Source organism: Notamacropus eugenii, chromosome 3 (assembly GCF_028372415.1).
Source record: "Notamacropus eugenii isolate mMacEug1 chromosome 3, mMacEug1.pri_v2, whole genome shotgun sequence".
In the NCBI taxonomy this organism is placed as follows: Eukaryota; Metazoa; Chordata; class Mammalia; order Diprotodontia; family Macropodidae; genus Notamacropus; species Notamacropus eugenii.
In genome coordinates, this window is record NC_092874.1 from 263154607 (window position 1) to 263173867 (window position 19261).

Below are 19261 nucleotides of genomic sequence, written 5' to 3' on the forward strand. Positions count from 1 at the left end.
AAGCTCCATTAGCCATTAGGGAAAATTCCAATTTGTGTCTTTTCCGGTGACTTAATCTGATTACAATTAAAACAGATGCATAATTAAAATATATTAGGGAGAACAGTACGCCTGGCTAAACTTATTAACTATCCTGCGTTGTTTCGTGCTCCATTGAAATTAAACCATTCAAAAAGTGAGCATAGATTTACTTTGACAGCTTTGCATCAGTCCTCTTGCTATGGAAAGTGTATGGATCCCTTGGGTTAGGGTGAGGTAGTGCCTGGGATTACTCCTACTGGTTGGATAGTGAGCAGAGATGAAGTCCGGATCCTCTCCTGGTTGTAATTAACACTTTTATATAGTCTCTCTTTTCTCTATGATTAGCCTAAATGCATGTGTATATGTCTTAGGTCAGCAGCTCTGGCTTCACACCCACTATTAGCCTGCATCGGAAATCCCAGAGTGATTCGGGTGGCAGAATTCAAGAAATCCTTCTTGAAAAATGAACAGGAATATTTGTCAGAGCTTAGTAGAGGGGGAAACCAGTGTTCGACTTTAACTTTCCCTAAACTTTTAATCACAGCTTACAGATTTTTGCTGTCACGTACTTGGAGAAATAATTTGTCTGTGCTTGTGACAGGAGCAGTCTTTATTCTCCAGAGTTGTAGTGTAGTGCACCTGCTGATACTGAGTCTGCCAGTGACTTTAGGAAGAAGTGGGGGAAAAAAACTTCTCTCCGTCAAAAATTGCTAACTTTGCACTGAAAATAAGTTCGGGGTTGAATCCTTGCCTTCAATGACTCTGCTTGGGAAAGTTTGATTTGCAAAGATGCACTTAGTACTTGAAAAAGGTGGTAAAATTTCAATGCAGGAATATGTAGTTTTGTTTTAAGTGCCTTCTTAAATACCTTAATTCTTATGGGCACTGTGATGATTCAGACTTTAGCACTCTACACTCTTCTTAATAGTTTCTTAGTTCTGATTGGGAAATGACATTATGTCCAGGGGAAAACTACACTTTACGATTTTATTTGAACTAATTTTTTATAGCATTTATTTTCTGTAATGACTGACAAAAATATCTTTACTCTTTGCTCATAAATCATAGTATAGAAGCAATCCACCGGTGACTTAAGTCCAGGGGCATGTGGTATGGTCATTAGGATTTAGTTCTTAATGGTAACTATAATTTTTCATATCTCTTCCTTCACTTAAGGAGATAGTATACTTTTGTATCATTCATATGTATATATATATGTATATAGGTACATATATATTTGTACCTATGTATATACATAGACACCCATATATACGCATGCACATTTATTTAAGAGGTCTGGTATTTCATAGTTTTGATATTGCGATCAAATCCTTTCTATCCTACTGATGGTCTCCAGCAGTTATGAGGATACATTTTAACTGTGATGTCCATTTCACAAACCTATCTAAAGTACATAAACCCAAGCTTTCACAATCTAATCTTCTAGTGAAGATTTAACACTACTCTTGTTGTCCTTGAAATAAGTTAGTATGTGATCCTAGTAATTGTTTTCTTGTATTTGTAGAGGTTCTACTAAATGTTTCCTCCTTCCTGTGTTGTAGACTGATAATTCAGTGCCAAGGTATAAATTTCAAGTGTAGATCATCCCAAACTACTGTCCTATAATATACATTTGCTATTATATAATTTACCCCGCATACAATATTTTTACTACACATGTATTAGAGAACTATTCTCTCTTTATATTTGTGTTTGTGTACACACAAAAGTGTATGTTATGTATATAGAGGCAGGGATCAGGGAAGGAAAAGACAAATCTTAAAATCATGGCTTATTCATTCCTACTGCTCTGTGTCCTGCAACAAACTCCCAAGTTTAAAACATAGCTTAAACTAGAATTGTGGACTTATGCTGCCCCACAGGAGATTTTGTGAAATACAAGCCTCTAAAGGAGGTCAGTGTTGGAACTGCAGGGTCGACCATTCAATTTATGTGGGAGGCAGCTCTGACTGCTGACTTCATTCACTCAGTCAGAGTTTTGCATTTAAACTCCAAGAATCAGACTTTTGATTTAGGGATATATCACGTTGCTATGACTTAAACTTACAACTTTGGTACCTCTCAAACTACTATAATTTCTTTTTTCACTACAGAGATCGAGAATACTTTAGAATCTAAAGGGTGTGTGTAATAGCTTGAAGTGTTTGGTATGGGTTGGTTGAGATCGGAACTAAGAACTAAGCAGAACTAAGCAGTAATATAGAAACTTCTTATGACAAAATCAATTTCCCTAGGGTAAAATGGAATATTTTACATGTGTTTCTACATGAAATCTAAGAAATTGCCTGAGATGTATAGGATAGAATCCAATCAGCCTCAGAAATTAGAGAAGCAGATGAAAAGTCTTTGCTCATAGTAAGTACTTAAATCATTGTTGAATTCGTGGATCTAATTTAGTTTTTTTCCCTTTTATATGATTTTATTCCTATAAATTAAAGAATAATAATAACATCTAATACTTATACTTTGAACTTTACAAAGCATTGTGCAAATATCGTCTCATGTGAGTCTTATGACAACCCTAGGTCCTATTATTGTTCCTATTTTATAGATGAAGAAACAGGTAGACAGAGCCAAGTGACTTGCCTAGGGTTATACAGAAATCTAGAGCTGAAAGAGATGTTAGAGGCTATCTGTTTAAACCCTTCATTTTAAATATGAAAAACTGAGGCAAAGGGAGAGTGAGTGACTTGTTCAAAGTCACCAAGGCAGTGAGTACCATATAATGATCTTGAATTTCGAGTCTCTAATCAGGCTGGAATTGCACCTAATAAAACACCAACCAGTTGCCTAATCGTGAGCCTGTGTGTTGTATGTGACACATTGATGCACCCCTCCCTTTTTCCAGATCTTTGTGAATAACTTGGGTCTCTGCATTAAATATTGGGGGATAAAACAAGTTGAAAGAAAAGATTTTCTTTTTCTGTTTTCCTCATAAATGTTAATGATGACATCCGTCATTTTACATTCTCCTGAAAGAGACTATTGTAAGATTCCCATAAAAATAGTATAAAAGACAAAAAGAGACTTTTCTAAAATAACAAACTTGTTTTGAATCATTTTTGTATCTTAACCATGTTCTCTATTAGAAAGAAAAACCTATATCAAAAGGTATAGAAAAGTACACAAGAAAAGGAAAGTGAATTTCTAGTTTAAGACCTCAAATCACAATGAGCCAATGCTTCAGATAAACAAAAAAGGCTGTTAAACCAAATTATTTGGGATTCAGGGAGGGAGGATGTGCATTTGCCTCTTGAGATTGCTTAATTTCACTATTGTCCAATGCTGCGTGTAAAATTGAAGCAAGATGACTTTCTATTTGGATCTTCTTCTATTTGGATCTTCCATCATTGTACATGCAACTTGCCTTTTGAGTAATAAGGATTCTCTGTGCATAACTTTCAGGAATGATCCCACAGGAGAATTTAGGACTATCAAAAATTCACGCTTACATAATTGTGGTTTAGTTGGTCATTTGGGCTTAAAACTGTAGTGTTGGCACACTGCTAGTTGGATTTTTTTTCTGCTTTTGACTGACAGTATTTAAAACTGAATAATGCTAGCTTTAAAGTTATAGTTCCTCAAGATCGTGATGAATTAAAAACAACCTCAGTGATGATATTTACCCATTGCTCCCAAATGATCTTTTAAGGCTGGTGTTAGTCTGCCCTTTTGACCTCATGTGGTCCACATCCTTTTTGATTCTTGCCCTAATGAAAGTAGTAAATTCAGTTCCTTAAAACAAGACAGTCTTTGGAGTAAACTGAAATTAACTTGCAAATTCCAATATGTGTTAACACAGCTAAACCACGAACCAGTAATCTGTTTACTGGAAAACATCTAGACACAATTATTATGAAATTAAAAGGGAAACTCATCATTTTCTCCAACACTCACCTTTCATTGACTAATTACTTAGAGAAAAAAGAATCTGCAGTAGTCTTTTTTTCCTACTTTTAAATTCTCCTTTCAGTTTAGAATATATATTTAATAAAATGGGAAACCAGAGTCTAATTTATTGTTTATGGATTGTTTTATGTGGCACTTTTATGTTCTTGCTAAGTTCTTTGATGTTTTAAAGAGCTGGGCTTGGAGAAGGGCTATTCTGCTCTTTTGGACAAGTAAATCTATTTTATCCGAAATCACAAATTAAAATCAGGCAGAGCCTGTATAGACTGCTGTGAACTTCCTCTGTTGGGCCTGACACAGGATTTAATCTAGTAAGTGACCCACATACAAGCACCGAGAACATGTACAAATACTCCGGGGAAAATGGCTTGCCATCTGTCTCTTGGTTGATTTTTTTTTGTATATATACATTTGATTATTAATTTACATTTGGGATTCCACCAGGCCTTTGTCTTGTCATCTACACTTAATTTTTCATTGCTAATGCACCCCTGTGGTGGTACTGAATTCCTGCTGCTCTAATTCTGAAATGGCTACAACCTTTTGGATTCCAGCATGGGCCAGAAGCATAGTTTGTCTTGCTAATCTTTTTCTCTTTGCTGCTTAGTACACTAAATGTACTTGTTTAAAATGATCATGATAATAGCAGCTATTTAAAGTTGTGGTCTTTAATATAGGCAAAGGGAACATTTTCTCTGGAGCATATGCTTGCATAATTTTAGCAAAAATTTTAGCAAAAGAGGAAAGCCGCCTTTTTGCTTTTGATGTTCCTTGAGGTGCTTTACAGTGAGTAGGGTCCCCATTTTTTAATGTGTTCCCCTCTTGAAAAGCTGGAGAACATCCAGAGAAAGACAGTCAGGTTGGCCAAGGTTGCTTTACACCTATCCTACATCTTGTTGGTCCTTCATTCTTAAAGAGGACTGTGAAATCAGAAAGGTGATGCTATGACTTGCAAGTGAATTGGACTTAAGTGAGGCAGGGCTGTGCAAAGTCACTAACCTCACTTTCTCCTCCAGAGCCATTTGGGTCCAATGGCCAGATATAGATCAGGATGACTGGAGATGGCCCTGGATGCAGTGGGAAACCTGGGCCTTTTTAAGCTAAAGTCTTTCCCAGTTCTCACTTTAACTACAATAATGCCCAGTCAGTAATTAAGGCTAGGTAAGAAATGAGCCAAGGAATTGTCCCTTTTACCTAATAAAAAAAAAAAAATCAGTCTGGGAGTGGAAGATCCTCAGGGTTTCTGGACAAAACAGAAACAATTACTATTTACGTTCATTCTGAGCCATGGGGAGGGGAGTGTGTGTGCAAACAATGACTACTAAGTGGGGCTTGGATCTGAATCTACTGTTGGCCAATCAGTGAGAGCCAGAGTGAATTGAGGTTAAGGCATGATCTTTATGAAAGAAATCTGGCGAATAAACCTCAAGATATCTTTTGAGGTTTCAGGCATCAAAATTTATATTCCTTTGGGCAGAGCACCCATGGGTAATACCCTATGTGGACAGAGGGAGAGGAAGGAGGGAAGCACAGGGAGGGAAGAATGAGGGTATTTAGTAAGGAAAGTTGAAGACTGAGAGGCAATAGTTAAGCCAACTTCAAGTATGTGAAAGCTGTCATGGGGAAGAGGGATCACATTAGCTCTCTTTACCTCTTGAGGTACTCTCATAGGCAACAAAAATACTAAAATGGTTTGGTTCCAGAAGGCAGAACTGGGAAATGGTTTGAAGTTGAAAGAGGAAAATTTCAGCTTGAGATCAGAAAAAAGAGTGATTTCTTTAGAGCTATCAATAAGTAGAATGGGTTACCTGGTATATGTGAATTCCCCCTCTTTGGAGGTCTTCAAGTAGAGGCCAGATGGCTATGTTTTCTGTTTGTTATAGGAGGGAATTCTTTTTTCTGGAATGCCTTGGATTAAATGAAGAACATGACCTCTTGAGTCAGAGACCTGGGTTCAAATCCCACCTTTGACACTTAGTACTTGTGTTAATTAATTACTCAACCTCTAAGGTCTCAGATTCTTCAACTGTAAAATGAAGGGTTTGCATTAGGTGACCTCTGAGGTCACTTCAGCCCTAGATCTATGAACCACTGAGCTCCATCCAACTCTGGAAAAATGTGCATTCTGTTGTTTAGTCATTTTTCAGTTGTGTCTAACCCTTCATGACCTCATTTCGAGTTTTATTGGCAAAGATATTGGAGTGGTTTGCCATTCTTTTTCCAGCTCATTTTACAGATGAGGAAACTGAGACAAATAGAATTAAGTGACTTGCTTAGAATCACCCAGCTATAGGGAATCTGGGGCCAGATTTGAACTCAGAAAGGTGAGTTTTCCTGACTCCAGGCTCAGTATTCCATCCACTGTGCCACCTAACTGATCAATGTATTCTGTACCTCTTTATTTTTCATTAGAAGAAAAACACTGTATATTTCATCTTTTAGTACTTGGAATTTTTAACTTCTAGGGAATTATGTGGTATGTAAATTAATCTTGATGGGCAGTTAAAGGTAGATTTTAAAAATGAAGACCTGCCCTTATATGAATGTGTGTTATTAGTTAGGAGCCAAAGAAGAAAGCTTATTTAATTAAACACATTGGGATTTGTCTGGAGTTGGTAGTGTGCTCTGTTCAAATGATTTTCTATAACTTTGTTCAATTTATGTTAACTTACTTGTATCTTGTTTTATTTTACTACCCCTTTCTTCCCAATAGAATGTCAACTCCTTGAAGGCAGACCCCATCTCATTTTTAATCTCTGTAGTCCTAGCTCCTAGGCAATTTTAATGCCCAATGAATTGATTTTTTTTCAAAATATATATAAAAATAATGTTCTTATGTACTTATTCATGAGGAACTGTCAATTTCCCTGAAGATTTCATCCTCATGAGCTCCCATGGGGAAAAAAGTGCCTTTCAGTGTCTTACCAATTATGCATACTACGGAGTATGCTCACTTTGTATAAATGCCTGTTTGCAGAAACAGTGTACTGATCCTTTGTTTCCTTCGCTGACTTGGTCAATTCATTTTCTACTAAAACTTTGTTACACACTGAAAAGTCTTTGAATCAAGGTGTCAGAAGTGAGAATTGGGGAGACGTTGATGGTTTCTTCATTGGCAGGAAGAATCTCCTTTTATAATTTGTCTCCTTTTACTTTTGATCCTTTTTTCATTTGTACTTAGAATAAGATGTGTATCTTTTAACATTAAAAAAAAATATTGACTTCTTTCCCAGAAAATAAAAGTGTGACTGGCATTACCTGGTGGGCAGGTAATTTTAGTCCTGATTCTTAAAGCATGTATTATATTTTTGGGTTATTTTTCCATTGCAAGCTTTGCATAAAGGCTTTAGAGTCAACCCTATAAATGGGGTTTCTGTGTTGTTGTCAAAGATCACTGTTTTTCTTCAAGGTCTGGGGACTTCTGAAGTCTTTGTGTTGACCTGACCACTTGGGTAGCCCTATGGATTGTAGTCTTCGGTCTTCAGAAATTTTAGCACATTTTCTAAGTGTTTTGTGGATGCCAACAAGACACTAGGCAGTGCTATCAAGTTACTATTGATCTCTCCTCCAGCACTTCAGATTTTCAATCACATTTATCATTCTCTGGGATTTAGGGTTTCCGGAATGAAATGAGTAAATGTTGTTTTTACTCACTTAGGAAGGAGAGAAGAGAGCCTATATGTCACCTTGTTTTCTTTAACTTTTAAACAAATATTTTTAGTTTATAAACACAAATTATTTATCTTGAGTAATTGGGGAAGGATTGGGTTAGTTCAGGAGAATTTTGAAGAAGGCAAGCTCACCAAAATGATGTGTTTCCAAAATATAGGCAAATGGTGATTTTTAGTTGTTTCAGTTGTGTTCGACTTTTCATGACATCTTTTGGGATTTTCTTCGCAAAGATGCTAGTTTGCCATTTCCTTCTCCAGATCATTTTACCAATGAGGGACTGAGGCAAACAGTGTTAAGGGACTTGTCAAGGGTCACATATTTATAATAAGTGTCTGAGGCTAGATTTGAACTCAGGTTTTCCTAACTACAGGCTCAGTACTCTAGCCACTGTGCCACCAGCTGCCCAGGAAGAGGGAGCCAGATCCAGAGCCCCAGGGGAATTTGTTTCTAATTTTGAGTTTGACTTACTGTTGATTACAAAGAGTGTTTGAAAACCCTGAATACAAATAATCAACCAACCAATGGGTGTTTACCCTATGCCAAGCATTGTGCAAGGAGCTGGAGACAGGTACATATTTGAGATAGGCCTCTGCCCTCAAGAAGCTTGAAATTCTACTGGGGAAATATCACATCTTCACAGAGGGGAAGCGCAGGATAGATAGAAAAAAATACACTGATTTGGGGGAGGAGCAGGACAATAGTTCCTCTAGTTCTATGATTTGTATAATCTTTAGTGATTATGCATAGTAAGGCATCTGTAATTTGAAGATAGGACTATGTTAGCTTGTCCATTTCAGAGATATCTTAATGTAGAGGTACTGAAAAATATGGCAGACAAGTGCTATTTTGTGTGCTTCTTGGACTTACTCCTTCACTGCTTTCCTGAGCTTTTTATAAATGCATTTCATGGTGTCTCAGGATGTGATCAAGTACTGAAGGGTTGCCCAGTGTGTAGCTTTGGTTAAGGAGGTTGGCTCTCATGACTTACATAGTTTATTAAATGAAGTAATCAAATAAATCTGTTGTCACTTCTGTCAGATCTCATTGTCTTTGATTATTCCCATGCGTTGCATGGAAACTGTGTTGATACTTTGAAAGACTCATGATTTCATCTGGGTGGGTGGGCCCTTCACTGACATCGATTGCAACCCCACCAGTCTTTAATACATGGTCTTCAGATTTGCTGTGTTGAAAAGAATTCACTACTCCCTGTGGTGGCCATGTTTCTGGTGATAAGGCTCCTTGAACTTTGCTAGGCTGATCTCTCAGAGGACAAGTCCTCAGGGTGTTCCTGGGGATGTACTTGAATCTGTTACAATTGGGCTGGATCAGCCAAAGCTTATGTTCTTTGGTTGTAGCCTTCAGCAACCTAATATTCCTTCCATCACACAATGAAGCATTTGAATAAAGCTGTCCTGTTATTTTTATAGAAACTTGAGATTTATATTTAAGGCAGGAGTTTCTTAGACTCTGTAAATTTGTCTTTCTAATATTTTGAGAACAGTGTCAATATAATTATTTTCTTTTGTCATCCAATGTATAGTATTTTCTGCATTTAAAAATATTATTCTAGGATGAGGGCTTTAGGCTTCACCAGACTGCAAAAGGGATCTATCACACAAAAAGTTTAAGAATCCCTGATTTAAGATTATTTCCTCAGAGTTACATTTTTTCCTCTTAAAATGAGGCAGAGTGGTTCTCTCCAAATGGATTGTGTAATCAAGCAAAACTATTAAGAAAAGTTATGACCCCAATGAAAGACTGAGGGATGTAAGATGTTCTCAATTGGAAATTTCATCCCTTAGATTGTATTTCTTGCTAGACATTCTAGTCAGATCAAAACTTGCATGTAGGAATGCATGGTGGGAATATGTGGGCTGTAGCAAATTACCAAAGAGGACATCTTCAAGGAGGTGATGATAAGGAAGGAGGTTTTTGGCTGATAAAGTATGGTGTGTGTTTGTCCGTTGCTGAAGAAGACCATACCATCAGAGAAATAATGACATGACTTGCACTTGACTTTGTTTTGAGTGAGGGAGGGCTGTGCAGGTCACCAGCCTCACTTCTCCTCCAGAGCCATCTGAATCTAGTGACCAGATATTCATCAGGATGACTGGAGATGACTCAGGATGAGGCAATTGGGGTTAATTGACTTGTCCAAGGTCACATAGCTAGTGAGTGTCAAGTGTCTAAGGTGAAATTTGAACTCAGATTCTCCTGACTCCTGCACTGGTGCTCTATCCACTGCACCACCTAGGTGCCCCTGATAAAGTATGGAGAGTAAAGATGACAGATGAGTGGATTATAGATTTAAAGCTGAAAGGGACCTTAGAGGCTGCATTTTACAGATGAGGAAACCAAGACCAAGAAAGCTTAAGTGGCTTGTTAAAATCTCTCAAGTAGATGGACAGCCTGAATACTGTAATGCCACCTTGAAAATATTACTGTAGCAAAAAGGATGACTCCTTTGCATAGGGTAGATTCTCTGTGGAGAATTTACATAATACATTGATAAGAATCTCTCCTAGAAATTTCTGTGCTGGTGCAAGTGAGGGTTTCCTGGAGGAGTAAGTACACTCCCCTGCACTGTAAAGTTTGTACATACTGGAAGACTGGTCATTGCTTGGGAGGCAGGATGGGATGGAGTGTATGATCAACTTAAGTGTCAGGGAAAAGCATGATGTGCTCAGTGATCTATGAGTTTTGGCATCCCATGGCAAAACCCTGATCCCTCCTATTATGCTGTAGACATGATGAGGTCATTGATGTATTCTGTTGCGGCTGAGTCATTTCAGGTGTTCTGATTCTTCATGACATCATTTGGGTTTTTTTGGCAAAGATACTGGAGTGGTTGCCATTTTCTTCTCCAGCTCATTTTACAGATAAGGAACTGAGGCAAACAGAGTTAACTGATTTGCCCAGGGTCACAAAACTAAGTGTCTGAACTTACATATTTGAATTCAGGACCTCCTGACTATCCACTGAGCCACCTCGCTTCCCCGCCATCCCCCTGCCCCGTGACAGGGATTATTAATTTCTTCTGATAACTAATAACATTTTAAATCTATTTGTTTAAGGAAATGTTCTATCCACAAAAGTTTAAGAACATTCAAAGCTTCAAATTATGTCTTGAATCATGGACACACGTGGCTCTGGGTCTGACGTTTATCAGTTAGTCACATTTAAACGTTGTTTCTAAATCCAGTAGAAAACTGACAACCCATATGACACAGAAAACTTGAAATTCTTTGGGTATTCATTTGAAAATACAGTTTGCAAACTGATGTTTCATGTCAGAGAAGTGTTTGATGTAAGATTTTTTTTTAAGATAGCCTACTCAACATAACAAAGCCTTCAATGGTGTCATAAATATTCTTAGCATGATTTCTAATTGTAGCCAAAATCAGATGTAAGAAGACCATGGTATTGCAAACTGTAGAATTGCTTTAGTGGTTCCATCATCCAGCCTGGGTTTCTGAATTTAGGATTTTATTTCTGAGCCTCTGACATAAACAGGAGGTTATGGCTTAACCACAGGATAAAAATGGTCCAAGTAAGTATAGGTAGATGGAGAAAAAAACAATGAAAAAGGAAAGCATTTTGGAAAAGTAAACAGTTTTGTTTTTGTCCATTCCCAAGTATTTTCCAGGGTGAAACCTTTCTTTTTTTAAGCACTATTTTACTTTCTTGTAAATACTCCTAGAATGTGAAAATGGCTAGTCAACAGTCAGTTCACTTTGGGAATAAAGCTCCTCCAACCAGCAAGGATTTAATTATTTATTTTTAAGATTTTTTTAATCTATCAACAGCAGAGTATAGGGGACAAAAATTGGCCTTGAAGTTAGTTAGAAAGGTCTAGTTTTGAGGCCCACCTCTGACACATATTGATTGCATGATCTAGGCAAAACATTTAACCTCTCAGTTCTCTGGGCCAAAGGTATTGAACTGGAAGGCCACATGTGGCCCACAGTACTCTAAGCTAGATTAAAATGTAATTGGGAAGTATTGAACTAAACAAATAAAAATACAATAAAACAGAGGTAATTATGTTAATATGTGGTTTTCCAAGTCAATGAGCAACCCACAGGAATTCTTCTATGTAATTAAATGGCCCTAGTTTCTGGAGTTTGGCACCACCATTCTAAGGCTACTCTCTAAGACTGTAAATGGCAGAGAAGGTGCCAGTCAACCTTAGTAGAGGGAGTTGCTGTACCTGAAGGTCCCCTACACCAACAAAATCATAGGTTAAATCCCTATCCCTATTATATGTTGTCCCATAAGTTAATATTGTCAAGAGGAGATGTGTTTGTGTCATGACTATAAAGATGACATTCATGGATCTGGCAAAATCCTTCAGTTTTCCAAAGCTATTTGGCATCACCACTACCTTTTCTAAAATACAGGTGATGAGATCAGAGATCTACAGCTGGAGACATCCTCTAGGCTGTTTAGTCCAAACAACACCCTCAGACCTGCCCCAGATCACTCAGGTTCAGAGTCATGATTGGAACAAAGGTTCTCTGACCATTCTAATTATATTGCGATTCCATCAGTGGGCCACATGAAACATCTGAGATGTTATAAATGGTGGAGCAGTTTCAGGTCTGCATCCCAGGGTCTCCCCTTTACCTGTGAAGCAGTTATTAGATACTTTGGTCCTTCTGTGCCTAGTTTCATAATAGTATTATCACTGACTGTTAATCCTTTGAATCTGTGGGAGAGATTACATGTAAAAACCTTTGGAGCAAAGTGTTTCATGAAGCATATTGTTTTATTAAGAACAAAATTTTATTTTTCTGATCCCTTAAATCTATTGAACTATTGAATCCATATCCCAAAGCACTTTAAAGAATGTAGGACAGCAGATTCAGCTCATTTACGTTGTAATCCTGACTTTGCCACTCTTTTGTAGTGTATTGGGAAAAACTACTTCATTTCCTTAAGCCTCAGTTTCCTTATTTGTAAAATGAAAACATGGGAATGTATTATCGCTAACATCTCTTTTAATTTTAAAGCTCAATGATGGGTATAGGAAAGGAGGAATTCATTCAAAAGGTGACCTCCCGATGGCAAATGTTACATCTCTCCAGATGATTTCGCTGTGAAACTTTTGAGGAAAAATAAACAAACAAAAGCTCTGAGATGGATATGAAAGAATTTGGCATTGTATGTACAGTAATTACCCATGTAGAAGGAAGCAAATATTTATTGCATTTTTGAAAAGCTAGTGTACCTGACTGAATCCCTTTGGTAAACCTTACTTAAAATATGATCCCTTTCCTCAAAGAGGAAAAGTGTATCAAACATAGTCACTGAATTTTATAGAACAGCAATGTTTTAAATTTTAACTCAGCATCATGTTAAGATGAATCAGCCAACCAAGCTCAGGGAACTTAGCATATGAATGACAAATCAAAGCAAACACCTGTGGGTAGAAGGAGAATTAGAGCTCTTGGTTTTCCAACACTGATTCCTGGGAGATTGTGGTGTTCCAAGATTCATAGCCATATAGCATCACCAGGAAAATATTTAGTTGAAAAGATAGGTTTTTGAACCATAGCTTACAATTGCTAAGAGCACTGCATTAATTCCCCAAATACAATTCAACCTGCTTTCCTCTTCCTATTCAATTTTGGGCCCAGATTATTGTACCTCTCTCATTTTGTGTTATGATGGAGGAACTCAACAGACCGATTATTGACTTGCATATCACCAGGCAAATGATAGACATTTTTTTCATCCACTTAGTTTTTCCTGTATGAATTTGTTAGGTAGATCTTTTTGGGGTAGATATGGATTGAGTAATCAGTGATCAGGGAATTGATGCAATCATCCACAGAAAGAATATCTGAAGCGTCATGCCACCAAAGATTTAGAGGTAGAAGGGATGTTAGAGGCCATTGAATTCCACCTCATTATTTTACAGATGAGGAAACTGAGTCACAGAGAGGATAAAGTGACTTAATCAAGATAATATAGCTTAATCAATGTCTGGGTGGAATTCAAACCCAACTATTCTTGATTCTAAACTCAGTGTCTTATTCAGTATCTCTCAGGGAACTCAACATCTATCTGGGTTCTCCCTAACATTTTGACCATTGCATGAGACTTCCTCTAAAACAATTTTAATGAGCCACTCTCTCCGCATTTTGTGTCTTGCTGATAATCACAAGTATAATAGAGACAATGCTAGATTTTGCACTGGGCTGACATAAGTTCCGATCTTGCGCCTGATTTGGACTAGCACTGTAACTCTTGGCAAATCGCTTGGTCTCCAAATTCCTGAGGCCACTACCTAGAGCTTCTCTACTAGATCTGCTTGTGCCCTGCCAGTGGAAGGAATTCCCCCAGCCCATTATCCCTATCTAATCAGAGATTCTCTGAAATGTTTTATAACTGGAAAACAACCAAACAGAATAAAATTACTCCTTCTATGGTTGCATTCATTGGAAATCCCAAATGGACCTAACAAATGGATGTATCTCTAGAAACTCTCTGTTTCATTGAGGTTCCATATATTTTAATGTCTGTTTTTTACCTTTTGCTGAAGTCTTATTGGTTAATAGATAAAATCTTGGCTTAAAAATGAAGCTATTTGCTTTCTACTCTGAACTTGAAGTGGCTTAGGTTATATTATTTAGTCTTTGGGGCCTCAGTTTCTTTTGAATCTCCCATATGGTAATTTCTGTCTATATAAAGACATATAGTTTTCTCTTTATATAGAAATGTGCAATTGTGTTGAAATTTTAGGAGGTAGAATCTAGTGAAATATGTGTCTGTAGTTTAATTTTTTTTAAAGAGACCTGTGATTTCATTGGTGTAGGAGTTTTTGATGATTTGGTGATCCCTACGAAAGTTAACACCTGCTCTGTAGCTTCTAATCTTAGAAAACTGCACCAAGAAGTTGAATGACTTGCCCAGCATCTCACAGCCAATATCTGTCCAAGGAGGAATTTGAGGCCAGGTATTTCCTCATTTCAAAGCCTATCTTCAACATCATTGCCTGATGATTGATGTCAAAGTGATGTATGGAACCATTGTTACTAACAACATCACAATCTTTGTGATAGTCCCGTGAAATAGATTGATGTTAAATTCTGGTTTTGCCAAATGAATGAATTGATAAGCAAGTACCTTGAACAGATCCTAGCCCAGAATTTGAATCTCCAGTGTTACAATGTAGCTGCTGCTTTTATTGGATCAAAATGCTGGGCAATCCATTAAATGAAAATTTGATTGGGGTGGTGTGAAAAACTTCCAGGCTTTGGAAAGGAGGCAAGTTAAACATAGACATCTGGGATACTGAAACTCTTAAGTATATTTTAAGGACAATAAGCCATCAAGTGAGGAGGAAGGTTAGGAATAGAATCCATTCACCTTAAACAAAAAGAAAGAAAATAAAAAGGTAAGGAGTACAGGAAAGACAGGCAGTTCTCCTGATGGGCTAGTAGATTCTATTTTTAGTCCTGTACAGTAAAAACTGGCTATCTGAACATTCAGGAAATGCATTGTTCTAGATAAGTAAATGTCCTGAAGAGATGAAGGCTTACACTACAGTCTTTCCTTACTAATTGATTTTTGGTGACTCTTTCTAAAATGCACCATGCATTTCTTTTAACATTGTACTATCCTATAGACCTGGGACAGCTAGGTGGTGCAGTGGACAGAGTGCCAGGCTTGGAATCAGAAAGACTCATTGTCCTGAGTTCAAAAGTGTCCTCAGACTGTAAATAGCTTTGTGACCCTTGGCAAGTTACTTAACTCTGTTTGCCTCAGTTTCCTCTTCTGTAGAATTAACTGTAGAAAAAATGGCAAGCCACTCTAATATCTTTACCATGAATACCCCAAATGGGGTCACAAAGAATCAGAAACGACTGAAAATCCTGTAGACCTAGCTATTTTAGATGATGTGGGATACAGTTTTGGATCACTTACTTTGTCATAGGGAGTCAGAGATCATCTAATTCACACCTCTTCTTTTTACAGATAATGTGACCCATTTCCTTTTACAGTAGAGAACCTGAAACCCAGAGAGGTGAAAGGGGAATTTCCTGGTGTCACATAAGTAGGAAAACTGGGATTTCAACCAAGTTCCCCAGCTGCCGAATCCAATATTCTTTCCCCTACTCCCCTGCCTAACTTCCTCTAGGCTGTTGGACTGCTGGAGCTGTCACAGCTTTAGCACATCACACTGTTGTTCTTAGAGGTTGCGGCATTGGCATGTAGGGGGTTGATGCCCCAAAGTGCAGAGTTGTTTATTGGCTGAAAGTGTTCTCTCTCAGCCCAACAGTGATCTCATTAATGCAAAGTGATTTTACATATGTATGTATATGTGTGTGTATATGCAAAACTTTGTGTATAATGATGGCCATCTCTAGGTTGGCCCGGGGGGAGGGGGTGGAGAACGAAGAAAAAAAAGAAAGTTAAACGATAACTTTATTATATATCTAAAAGGAATAGTAAGTTGTACAGAACAAGTTTGTACTTTCATGTGCAATCATCTTTTTTTTCTGTTCTACTATGTTATGAAAATACTTGCTTTATTTCTTAAGTTCAGAATAAAAAAAATCAGATTAGCATGTTCATTAACAAACAAATAGTTTCCTTTGGCTTATATTCTGATTATGCCAATAAACACTTGTATGCCAAGCTATACAATTCTATAATATCTTCCTTCCTTCCTTCCTTCCTTCCTTCCTTCCTTCCTTCCTTCCTTCCTTCCTTCCTTCCTTCCTTCCTTCCTTCCTTCCTTCCTTCCTTCCTTCCTTCCACATTTGTTGTATATCTATCATATGTTTTCTTGACTGATAAAATGGAAGTTCCTTGGAGGCAGGACTGATTGATTTTGTATCACCAACACCTCTCATAGTACCTGGCGTACAGCCACAACTTATTAAATGTCACGTTCAGTTGTGGGCTTTTATTCCCCCCACTTGCATTGTCTGCATTTCTGTGGCCCCATCACTGCTGTATCATCTTTGTCATTTCTTGGCATTTGACATGATCTTGTCTACTCATTTCTTCTTCCTAGTCTCTGCTGTCTGCTGTTCCTTCTCCTGTGCCTTATGATTTTTGTGTGAAAAGGCCGACTTCTCATATACATACCTATTTAGAGCGCTCCTTTCCTTGCAGAGAATGAATAGACCTTTCGGTGCATTAGTGCCATTTTTGTTTCTGGGAGTCTCCTTGATTGTGTTCACTGAAAATATGTATCCAGAGGCTGTTTCATTGTCATCAAAGATTTTTCTTTGTAACTTTGGGGTTCAGAGCTGTCTTAGAGGGTTAAGGATCCCAAAAAAGCAGCTACTTTGGACTTTGTTTTTTTAAATATAAATTTTACTTTGACCTTCTTTCACTGATAAGTCCAGATGATATAACAATGATAGGGATAGAGAGGGACCTGTGATTTCATTGTTAAAAGGCACTCCCATGTGAAGTGCCTCTCTTTAGCTGTGCCAATAGGCACATTCTTGAAAATTTATGATCTAGACAATTGCCTATAGTACTCAGAGGTCAAATGTCTTGATCAGGATCACACAGTTTTGTATATGTACATATAGATACATAGGTACATGGTACCTATCTCCTAGGGTTGTTGTTAGGATCAAATGAGATAATTACAAAGTGCTTAAAACAGTCCCTGGAACACAGTAAAAATTAAGTAAAAGAATTATATGAAGACAAAAGGAAAAGGGGATGGCAGAGGGAGTATCACGGAAACAATGAACATGAACATGGATATACTTTGAGAGGTAGTGAAGGATAGAAAGTCTAGTGTGTAATGGTCCAACTGAACAACAACATTATTATTGCTTTTATTATTAATGTGTTGTTTTCCAAAAAGATTAGACCAATGTATACCTCTATCAAGAGTACATTAGTGCTGATTTTGCCACAACAACATCAGTGCTGAATTATTTTGTCCTTTACTTATCTGACACATTTATCTTATTGTACTAACATGGTTTCCTGATCTATTAATAAATTGAACATTGAATAAGTATGGTGTGCTTGCAAGAGCCAGCTAGGTGGCACAATGGATACCTTGCCAGACCTGGACAAATCTGGTCTCAGATACTTGCTAGCTCTGTGACTCTGGATAAGTCACTTAACCTTTACTTGCCTCAGTTTCCCTTAACTGTAAAATGAGGATAATACTCCAGCACTGAAGGGCAGCTAGATGGTACAGTGGGTAGAGTACTGGCCCTGGAGTTAGGAGGACCTGAATTCAAATCCAGACTGGGACACTAGCTGTGTAACCCTGGGCAAGTCACTTAACCTTGATTGCCTCAGTTTCCTCATCTGTAAAATGAGCTGGAGAAGAAAATGGCAAAGCACTTTGGTATCCTTACCAAGAAAACACCAAATGGGGTCACAAAGAGTCAGACAACTAAATAAAACCCCATCTACCTTGTAGAGTTGTAAGGATTAAATGAGAAATTTGTAAAGCACTTAGTACAGTGCCTTACACATAGTATCAAGCTTTGGTTTCCCTGCTTTCTAGGCAAATAGCCTTGGACAAATTTATCTCACCCAGTCTCAGTTTAGTCATTTATAAAATGAGTTTAGGGGGCTGGGACTTGATGACTTGTAGACCCGTTACAGCTCTAGGATTCTAACCTATTCCTGGTATTATGCTTTCGATTCTAGATAAACACTTTTAGATATCCCACATATTGTGTTGAGTTATTTGGTGATGAGTCAAAAACATTCTTCTTGATCATAGCTGTTCACCAGCTGGGATGATGACAGATGTGATTACACAAGGACATGTAAACTGAGCACAGGAGATTTAAGAGGTGTTTAAAAAAAAAGATAATATGCAAAAATTTGATTTATCTCTTTTGCAACATTTAATCCCCTATTTCAGACAGATTTCACATTGATACAGGGGTTCAGTGAAGTACATCAGTCAAACATTCAGCGTGGGCTGAATTTTTAATTGTGTCTCCTAAAAGTGGGTAGTGGTGTATGGATCAGGTTGTATATTTTTGTTAATATTTGTTAAAATTTGCTGCAATTTTACATATGTCTCCCCTGCCCTCTCTCCCTGAATCCCAGCATCATTATTGTAAAACATGTTCATGGGAAAAGCTGCAATACCTATTCTTTATCCCTTAGATCATTCTCTGCTCCTGAAACTGATCAAAATAGGTATGGAAGACACCTTTGTCAGAGTTTAATTTCTCTGCTTCTTCAGCCCCAAAGGAATGATTCCAAGCTTTATGTAGGTGACAGGATACTCAGCAATAATGAATACAAAAACTTGTTTTCAGTCAGGATGTTGGGAGAGTGTCCTAGCTCACCCAAATCCCAAGAAGGCATTTTTATACCCCCGTTGTTCTTCCCAAGAACACTTAGCAGCACATTTATACAGTTTTTTCTATTGCTTGAAACATACTCTGGGTAGTATTTAACACAAAAGTGCTCTTAATTTGTTTTTATTTTTCTCTACACGGATCTCACTCTTAATTAAACTAGTTAACATATATGCTTATACACCTTCCCCAGTGGTTCTTACTATATAATATTACCTCCCCATTTTTTTGGTCATTCCTCATTAGAAGTACTTATTTTTTAAAAAGTCGTCTCCCACCCCCCATGACATTTAATGAAAGAAGGAAAGAAGCAAGCATTA

At 37.5% G+C, this 19261-nt stretch overlaps 1 protein-coding gene across 1 annotated transcript in view; it reads left to right on the top strand.

The window, feature by feature from the left end:
• The window catches only part of TMTC2 (transmembrane O-mannosyltransferase targeting cadherins 2), a 518935-nt gene that overhangs the window by 1523 nt on the left and 498151 nt on the right, over positions 1-19261 (top strand).